This window comes from Hyaena hyaena, unplaced genomic scaffold, assembly GCF_003009895.1.
Source record: "Hyaena hyaena isolate Hyena2069 unplaced genomic scaffold, ASM300989v1 scaffold_35, whole genome shotgun sequence".
Lineage (NCBI taxonomy): Eukaryota > Metazoa > Chordata > Mammalia > Carnivora > Hyaenidae > Hyaena > Hyaena hyaena.
The window spans coordinates 5,780,621-5,789,438 of record NW_024080667.1 but is presented as its reverse complement, the minus strand read 5'-3'; the positions used below and the strand labels follow the sequence as shown (position 1 = coordinate 5,789,438).

At 42.1% G+C, this 8,818-nt stretch overlaps 1 protein-coding gene across 3 annotated transcripts in view; it reads left to right on the top strand.

Moving 5' to 3' along the window:
* Positions 1-8,702: 8,702 nt before the first annotated feature.
* Positions 8,703-8,818, top strand: part of HP1BP3 (heterochromatin protein 1 binding protein 3) — a 38,869-nt gene continuing 38,753 nt past the window's right edge. For all 3 annotated transcript variants that reach the window (XM_039229115.1, XM_039229111.1, XM_039229117.1), the window contains exon 1: positions 8,703-8,817. The gene's annotated coding sequence lies outside the window, so the exon portion shown is untranslated. The remainder of the gene's footprint in view (position 8,818) is intronic.

Below are 8,818 nucleotides of genomic sequence, written 5' to 3'. Positions count from 1 at the left end.
TATACTTTGAGTTGTAACCCAAAAGCACATGCTTTTGTTGCCCAGATTGTTCCAGCTTTGGCTTTGGAAGCTCTTTCATGTTTGTTCCCTATATCCCTTTGACATTCCCTCAAACTTCTGTTTTTAGAGAAATTACTTTGTGACATTATAAGATGCTGTAGGCATATCTTGTATTTTCCCTGCCGTAGCCTTAGAATCAGCCGTTTCTTTCAAGGAGACTTGGTTTCCTTTAGGAAAATGGTATTTAGAAATTAAGATCTGGCCACTGGGTGAGCTCATTACTACTGGGGTATGTCTTCACCTAGGTCTGCCAGCATTTTAAATTCCTTCTTTTACGGAAGATAAGATCTTGCCAGGTGAGTAAGTCACTTTCACAGGGACACTATGACCTTTAGAAAATACTGTTGTTATTTTTTTTAATATAACTTTGGTTTCCAAAAGACTGAACTGTTTACATATTCCAGTCGTTCTTTTGCTCATTCTGCATAAGAAGCAAAAGATTGGAACTATCCCCATTTTTTCTTTCCCCATTATAACTCTTTAACTTTCCTTTAGCTAGCTAGCAATATTCAGTTTACTAAAGTACCATACAAGGCAGTGTTAAAATGTCACCTGGGTTAGCTAACTAGTTAAATAATGAAAATTGTTAAATAACCAGATATAACTGACAATGGAAGTAGTGCATATCAACACTTCTGAGATGCTGCAGCTAAAATAGTATTTTGAGGTAAATGTAAAGTCTTAAATGCAGTTATTAAGATACATAAGAGTTAAGTTGAGCCATCAGAGGAAGGAACCACCTGGGGAAAAGAAATGTTAGAGTGGATATCAGGAGTTCTACCGGAAGAAGCTGTATGCTGTAGTGGAGAAGAGGTCTTGACTGGGGTTGAGAGTTTTATGATATAATGCTGATGCTGTCTCCTAGTCATTTGTCCCCTATAACTGATAGGGGCTTCCCTGTCCTCCCTTGGAAAGGGCTCACTCATGCCAACCATGTGAGTACATCCAGAATCACCTATACTGTTTAACACGCTTAACAAAGAACTAAGTCTTGATAATAGGATGTTAATCTTTTAATGAAATTAAGAATATCAGTATTTTCTAAACAAATCTTGTGCTGCCAGTGATTTCCTTTCCAAATCTTCTGACTTATTTACCTCTTGATAAATATAGGTCTTCTGGCCCGAGTTCCTAAGAAACTATCTTTGCCAAAGCTCAGCTAGCTGTCCTGTCTTAACTGCTTCCTAGAACATAAATTAATGGTGCTCAGCATTGCTACATGTTATGCTCACCTGAAGAGTTTTTAAAAATATAAGCCCTGGGACTTCACCCCACACCACTTATTTCAGAATCTCCAATGATAAGACATGGACATAATTTTTTTAAAGGTCTCTCCCTCAGTGATGCTAATGGGATTGAGACCGCTGTGGAATGGTTTACCCAGTTTACCTAACAGCAGAGAGACCAATATATATTTTTAGATACTTAAAAAAATTTAACTGCAGGTGTTGGGCACACAAATATAAATGGCACATGTTCTGAAAACAGACTTCTATGAGAGCATATAATGAGGACTCTATGTAAACAGATTTGGGGATGCTTCCCGCGGGAAGAGAATTTTAAACTGAGAAATCTAAAGAATAAGAGGTGGTCACATAGGTATCATGAGTGCAAAGACTGTAGCAGGGGGATGCGTGGTAAATTGGATGATGAGTGTGGGTTCACTTGCACCAGCAAAAGTAGAATTTAAACATGCCCTGTCAAGTTAATCCAGACAGATCCCTTCTAGACAAATGGGTGAAAAGAACTTTTTGAAACTTGTCTTCTACTCTCAATTTAGTAGAATTCACTAAAAACCAACTTTAATTGGTACTTGATTTAAAAAAAAAAGTTCTCAGCAAAAGGAATGGCAGTACTTTTAATCATTTCCAATCCCCAAATTGAGCCGCACAGTGGATGTGAAGAACTCCGGGCTCTTTGCAGTGAGCAGTTACATTTCTAAGATGAGAGTCCTGCAACATATGGGCCATAGAATAACAGCATTCATTGTCCCTTATAAGCTCATTAGAAAGGCAGATTCAGGGGCACCTGGGTGGCTCAGTTGGTTAAGCATCCGACTTCAGCTCAGATCTCGATCTCAGCTCGTGGGTTTGAGCCCTGTGTCAGGCTCTGCTGACAGCTCAGAGCCTGGAGCCTGCTTTGGATTCTGTGTCTCCTCTCTCTGCCCCTCCCTCACTCATGCTCTGTCTCTCAAAAACAAACATTTTTAAAGATCCAGATTCAGAAGTGCATGGTTGGCTCAGTTAGAGGCTCATGGAACTCGATCTCCAGGTAGTGAGTGAGAGCCCCATGTTGGGTGTTGAGATTGCTTAAATAAGTAAATTTGAAAAAATGGCAGATTCGTGGCCTCCACCCTACTAAATCGGAACTGATTAAGTGGAAAGAGCCCAAGAAACCACCTCATCAGCGGATTCTTAGGCACACTGAAATTTGAGAACCACTGCCTAGGAGTACTTAACATCCCTGCCACAGTTTAGAAAGCTCTTCACCAGAAGCTAACTGAAAACAAGCATTGTTTTTTAGAAACATTTAGGCTTTTGTTTGCTCATCTGTAATACAAAAACAGATAGCCCTTCTTATATCACAGTATCGATGAGCTAATATGTGCCACAACACTTGGAAAGCTGTAATTTGCTACGCATTACAGAGTGTCCTCTGATTTGGTCCCTTCACCAGCCTTATGACCTATATGAGGCAGTACTGCTTGCTTTCAACAAGTAGGGAACTAAGTGTCACAAAAGTCAGGTACCCAGCGAGTGTCAGGACTGAGGTTTTGCACTTGGTTTTCTGGGAGGCAGTTACTTCCAAAAAATATGCTTGCTCTTCACCAGAAGGCTTTACTGCACACTGGGGAAAGATGGCATAGTGGATGTACTCTGGAGCATTGGAACTGAAAGAATAGGGGCTTTAATAGAACTCTGCCTGAGTTGTTTAAACTTCAGTTTATTCATCTGTAAAATAAGGATCGCACCACCCACCTCATAGGGTTGTTGAGAGGATTAACAAAAAGATCAATCAATTCCAGCATTCTGCACGGAAAATACCTAGGGCACTTCTGCCTGTTTTCTACCACATTCTACATACAACTTTAGTGGTATTCAGCCTCATATAATTAAACTATACCATCCTCAGAACCATAGGAGACTGTGCTTCACCTATCCATGTTTCTTTAATACTCTTTGTACAGTTCAGATTTTTCTCGTCGTTTTGTTTTCCTTAGCACACACTATGAAGTCTCAGGTATATCCTTTGCTAACAAACCTGAGAGGTAGAAGCTTCCTCTTTTCCTGGGACTTCATACAGCATTGTAACAAGGAGTAAGGGTTCGCATCCTTTACAAGTTACACATCACCCGTCCTAGAATGAAAGAACTTGACTACTTTCTCCTACCAAACCAGAATGAACTCCTGAAAGTACCAGGTACTTAAGAGTGTGTATCCTGTCCTGCCGCATCCAACCAGCTCTGGCTGTGTTCCTAATGTACAAGATGCTATATACTTTGGATAGAGACAACTATGCCAAACAGGCTTGCCCATTGATTAGACATGTAGTCTAGTTTTTTCTTAAGTATAGTAGACTCAACCAAGTAGCATGTAAAGCAGAAACAGAAAAGTTATGTCAAATTTGAATATCATCATGTAGGACATTTTTTGGTCAAAATGTTTTATCTGTTGGAAAGAACAGGGGCATCACTGATAAATCAAAATATGAGTTTTAAAAATTGAACTAACAACCTTGAAATCTGTGGTTCTCAAGAACTATGCTACTCTTTCCAAACTTTGGGTTGAAACTTACAGGCTTGCTGAAAGTACTTTAAATATACTCAAAGCCAGTATTTTTTGGTTTCCTCTTTTTTGACAAGATTCCATTCCCTTACTGCCATTCAGTTTCACTTTGTTTTATAAAAGGAAAGGATCCTTTCTATTACCATCTTTTTGGAACTTCTTTTTTTTTTTTTTAACAAATGGATCCAACTTCATAATTCTGAAATTTTTAAAATTCTGTTTTCGGTTCATGTTTTAACATCCTTTAAATTACTGGGTTTTGCTGAAGAAAAAAAATCTCCTTTTAAAGAAACGTTCTCAGGGGCACTTAGCTGGCTCAGTTGGTAAAGCATGTGACTTGATCTCAGTATTGTGAGTTCAACCCCCATGTTGGGCATAGAGCTTACTTAAAAACAAACAAACAAAAACTATCTCAAACTACCCCATAACCACAAAGAAAGATGTCTTGTGGTAACAGTCCATTTCACTGGAACTTCCCTGGTTTAAAAACTGAAAATCCTGAGGCACCTGGATGACTCAGTCGGGTTGAGAATGCGACTCTTGATTTTGGCTCAGGTCATGGTCCCAGGGTCATGGGATCGAGTCCCACATTGGGCTCCTTGCTGAGTGTGGAGCCTGCAAAAAATACATGAATAAATAAATAGAAGAACCTGAAAATCCTGCCTTCCACCAACCCTCAACCGCCCCCTCTTAGGTGAACCAGGGCAGTTGGTCACCATTGGTGTCACTGATCTGACCCTTAGCTATCTCTGGCTACCATCACAGGCCTGACTGCCTTGCAGGCACCTTATCTCCAAGTAAGTCAAAGCCACAAAGAAGGAGTGGAGGGAGAAGAGTAGTACTCTTAAGTTTATACAGTCAAAACAAAACTGGATATGTTTTGCTTTATAGTAAATCTGACAAATGGAGTGTCTTTAAGTCTGTCTTAAATGTAGTTGTATTGGGTTTGGTGTCTAAGAGATGAGAAGTCAGTTCAATACATACAATTTCCAGAATCTGACATGAAAACAAGCTTGAAAGTAAATCCCTGGTTCTAGATTCTATTCCCCACCGAAGGATTCCTCTAAACGCATACCCATATGTTCTTGTTGCTTTAAGGACTGAACTGTAACTTCATCCAATATGTCAGATACTTCAAACTAAAGGATAGCTGTTTAAAACCCTTATCCTCAAAATAGTAGTAAACTCTACACAGTTTTCAGACCCCCTCAAGTAGCTAGAAATGTTGACTCCATTTGAAGGGAGTTCTCAAACTTAATGATGAAATTAATGGTTGGCAACCAGCATTTAAAGAAAATAATAACGAACATGTGAGGGTGAATGTTATTTTTTTTTTAATTTTTTTAAGGTTTTTTTTATTTATTTCTAGGAGAGAGAGAGAGACAGCGTGAGCAGGGAAGGGTCAGAGAGAGAGGGAGTCACAGACTGAAACAGGCTCCAGGCTCTGAGCTGGCAGTCAGCACAGAGCCCGACGCGGGGCCCGAACCCACGAACCGTGAGATCATGACCTAAGCGAAAGTCGGACGCTTAACCGACTAAGCCACCCAGGCGCCCCAGGGTGAATGTTATTTTGTAAACCTATTTGGTTTTTATATAACTTTCATGATCTTTTATCCAAAACCACTGGGACCAGATATGTTTTAAATTCAGAATTTCTCCGAGTTTAGAAAAAAGCTTTACAGTTCGATGACTACTAGGCTGAATAAAACTATTGCCACCAGTGAGGAGAGGAAAGTGCAACATTGGCAGAGGAGGATCCAGGGTGATTGTTTATCTCTAAACCAGGGGCAATGGCCTCAGTTAACCACAAACAATAAAACCATAAACTATAGTGAGGGAGTTGGAAGAATGATAGAAATCTTTTCATCAACCTCCCTTTTTTGTCTAATAGTGCAAATTGTTAATTCTCATGCCATCTCTTTCCAAGTGCAACTAAATTGAGAGGCATTTCCAGAAAGTCTTTCTGGCTGGAAACCAGAAAAGTCAACTGACTCCCAAACCTGCCTCGACCATACGTTCTTAAGGAACCCAAGCACTAGCCTAGCTATTGGTTACTTTTGCAAGAAATTGCAGTTCCTCAGCCTTGATTCATGGGAAGAATAAAGATCAGCCTTGCTGGGAATAGAAACCTCTCCCCACCAGGCAATAGAGAATTATTCCTCAAACCTCTCCTTACACAAGTTGGGATATGAGTAAAATAGGTAGATGGAACTTTCTGTGTTCAGCCCCATGACTGCAAAATCCTAGCTCTGTCCTGGGCCACTCCTGGCATCTGCAGTTGCTTCCATTTCCTCCATCTTTATGCCGAAATCTCCAAAGCCACACATTTTGCTTTTTTATATAAAACAAGACATTTTAGCCTCATAGACTTAAGTATCACTTAGCTTTAAATTTGAGGGACAGCATAAAAACTATCTAATGCACTGACAACAGGCTGTCTGCAAATCTTGTATGCTGAAGTTTCAACAGGGAATTGGCTTCTGAAGAAGTGGATGTTTTGGTTTGTTTTTTTGTTTTTTGTTTTTTTTTGGAAACTAGAGCTGATACAGTTACATTGTGGGGACTTAGCACTTGCTTTTCTAGTTCACAAAACCCTATGTTCCCTCCTGTTTCTGAGATTCTCAAGTCATTCCTGTACACCTAGGTGTCCCTGGGCAGAACTGTTGAGTCATCACAGGCTGCAGCACACTTACTACTTCTCTCTGCTACAAGTTCCTCTTCTAATCAGGCTCTCAGATTCTTATTCTTCTGATCCCTGATTGTGGAAGGGAAAGCTTTAGATTTTCAAGTTTAGAAATAAACAATTCTCAATGACCAGTTTGAGGCTTGTATGTTAGCTCTCCTTGGTATTAGCACTTTACAATAGAAGAAAGTAAAGCTTAAGTCAAAGGGGTCACGATGTTCTGACAGTAACCTCCATACACTCCGTAAGAGCTGATCTGCTCCTAAACTCGCTAAGGTGTGTGTTTCTTCCAGTGCAAGCCAAACAGCCTTACCAGTTTAATAGCACAAAATTCATCACTCTGCTTAACAAACACAACTGAGGGGCACCTGGGTGTTCCAGTTGGTTGAGCGTCCAACTTAGGCTCAGGTTATGATCGCTAAGCCCCACATCAGGCTTGCTGCTGTCAGTGTGGAGCCTGCTTCCGATCCTCTGTCTTCCCCTCTCTGCCTCTCCACCATTCATGCTTGTTTGCTTTGTCTCTCAAAAATAAATCTTAAAAAAAAAAAACACTGAATACTGTTTTTACTAGTATAGCTCAATGAAAGCCAAGTGAAATAAGCTATAAAACCATACCCCCATGGAGTCTTAACTCAGCTGCAGCTAAGTATAAAAATCAAAACTAGCCAGATGTTACATTTAGCAGATGTAAAATGCCTAATGTACAGAAAAAAATTTTAAAGCACCTTTGTAAGTCGAAAACTTAAAACTTCAGACTTCGCAAGTGGTAGCCTTAGTGTATGGTTTATGTGTCACACTTGAAGAATTTTAAGGTTTTCCCTCCTTGGGTATACGTATTGAAAACAACAGAATAACGAGTGTGTTGGGGGGTGGCAGGTGGGGTCTCGGTGTGTTTTAAGCAAAAATCTGTGGAAGTGGAAAAGCCTAGTACCTAGTTTGCTCTTATTTGGGTCTGCTTCTTGCATGAGATGGGGCTAAAGGCAGCTTAAGGAAAAAGAACAAAGGTAAGATGTTTTATGAATACATAAAATAGAGTCTTTAAAGGGGGAGAGAAAGCATAGAAATGTTGATAAGAACAAAGGAATTGAGCAGGACAAAGGAATGGCACAAAATAACCGAAACACTTGCAAATAAGTTGAATCCAACAACATAGCATTGGTAATACCATTAATAAGGAGTTTTTGGTGGTGGCTGTTCAATTTGATACAGCTCGTTTTGCAAGGGATGGAGTGAGCGGATGGCTACCTCTGGGAAGCTGGTGAGATAGTTAAAATGCTAATTACACAGCCCGAGGACTGGGCTAGCAAGTACTTAAATGGTTTCATAATAAATCTTGAGAATGATTAGCATTTGAGTATTGGTCATATTGCTGTGATCCTCGGGGTAATTCTAGTGTTTATTACTTCCCTATATTCGTTACCCACACCCCCCCTGTACCCCACCACCAAACACCAACTTTAAATATAACGACTTTGAAAAGTTACATTTTTCTACAGCATGTACATTGCGTGAGTACGCTGATACCAAAACTCAAAGGGAATTCCCTCTCTTCTGATCCCAGGGTTTACTTTTGGAGAACTCTTCTTTCCTATGTAGATTAGGAGGCCAAGATTAGAAAAGCAACTTTTTTACTTCTTTTCCGGAGTCACTACCCTGTCCTGTAATGTCTGGATACTTAATAGGAACGAACGTGAGGTGCCGGATTTTCCGCTACCCGATTGCTCAGTTCTCCCAGCCTTCTGAGAAGGGTAGTTTGTTCTCGCGCTGCGGCTAAAGTGAGAGCGGGAGATGCCAAGCCCTCTAAAGGTACACGGATCTCCAAGGAAGAGACCCGGTTAAGCCCAGGGACCGAACTAAAGAGTAGCGAAAGGGCTGGCAGTGACTGAGTGCTCTTCCCGAGTAAAACGAAACCGAACCCAAGCTAACGGGCACCACCAGGCCGTGCCGGGAGGACGCGTGGGCGGAAACACACAGCCCCCTCCCCGGCGTCCTCGCGGCCCGGAGCGCCCTCTCGCGTTCTCGCGCGCCCGGCCAGGAAGGCACGTCGCGCGCGCACTCTCTCAGCTCCCGTGGGCTGGGGGCGCGGGGGCGCGGGCGCGCGGGGGGGGCGGGGCCGGCGCGGGAGTGCGCGTGCGCGCGCGCGCGCGCGGGGCCGCGGGCAGGGGGGCGGGGCGGCAGAGCTCGGCGGCTGGGCCTGGAGGACAGCGGTGGCGGAGACGAGGAGCGGCAGTGGGAGCGGCGCCGAGAGGCCGTACTGAACGCGGGCGCCAGGAAGGGGGGAGCGCAGAGG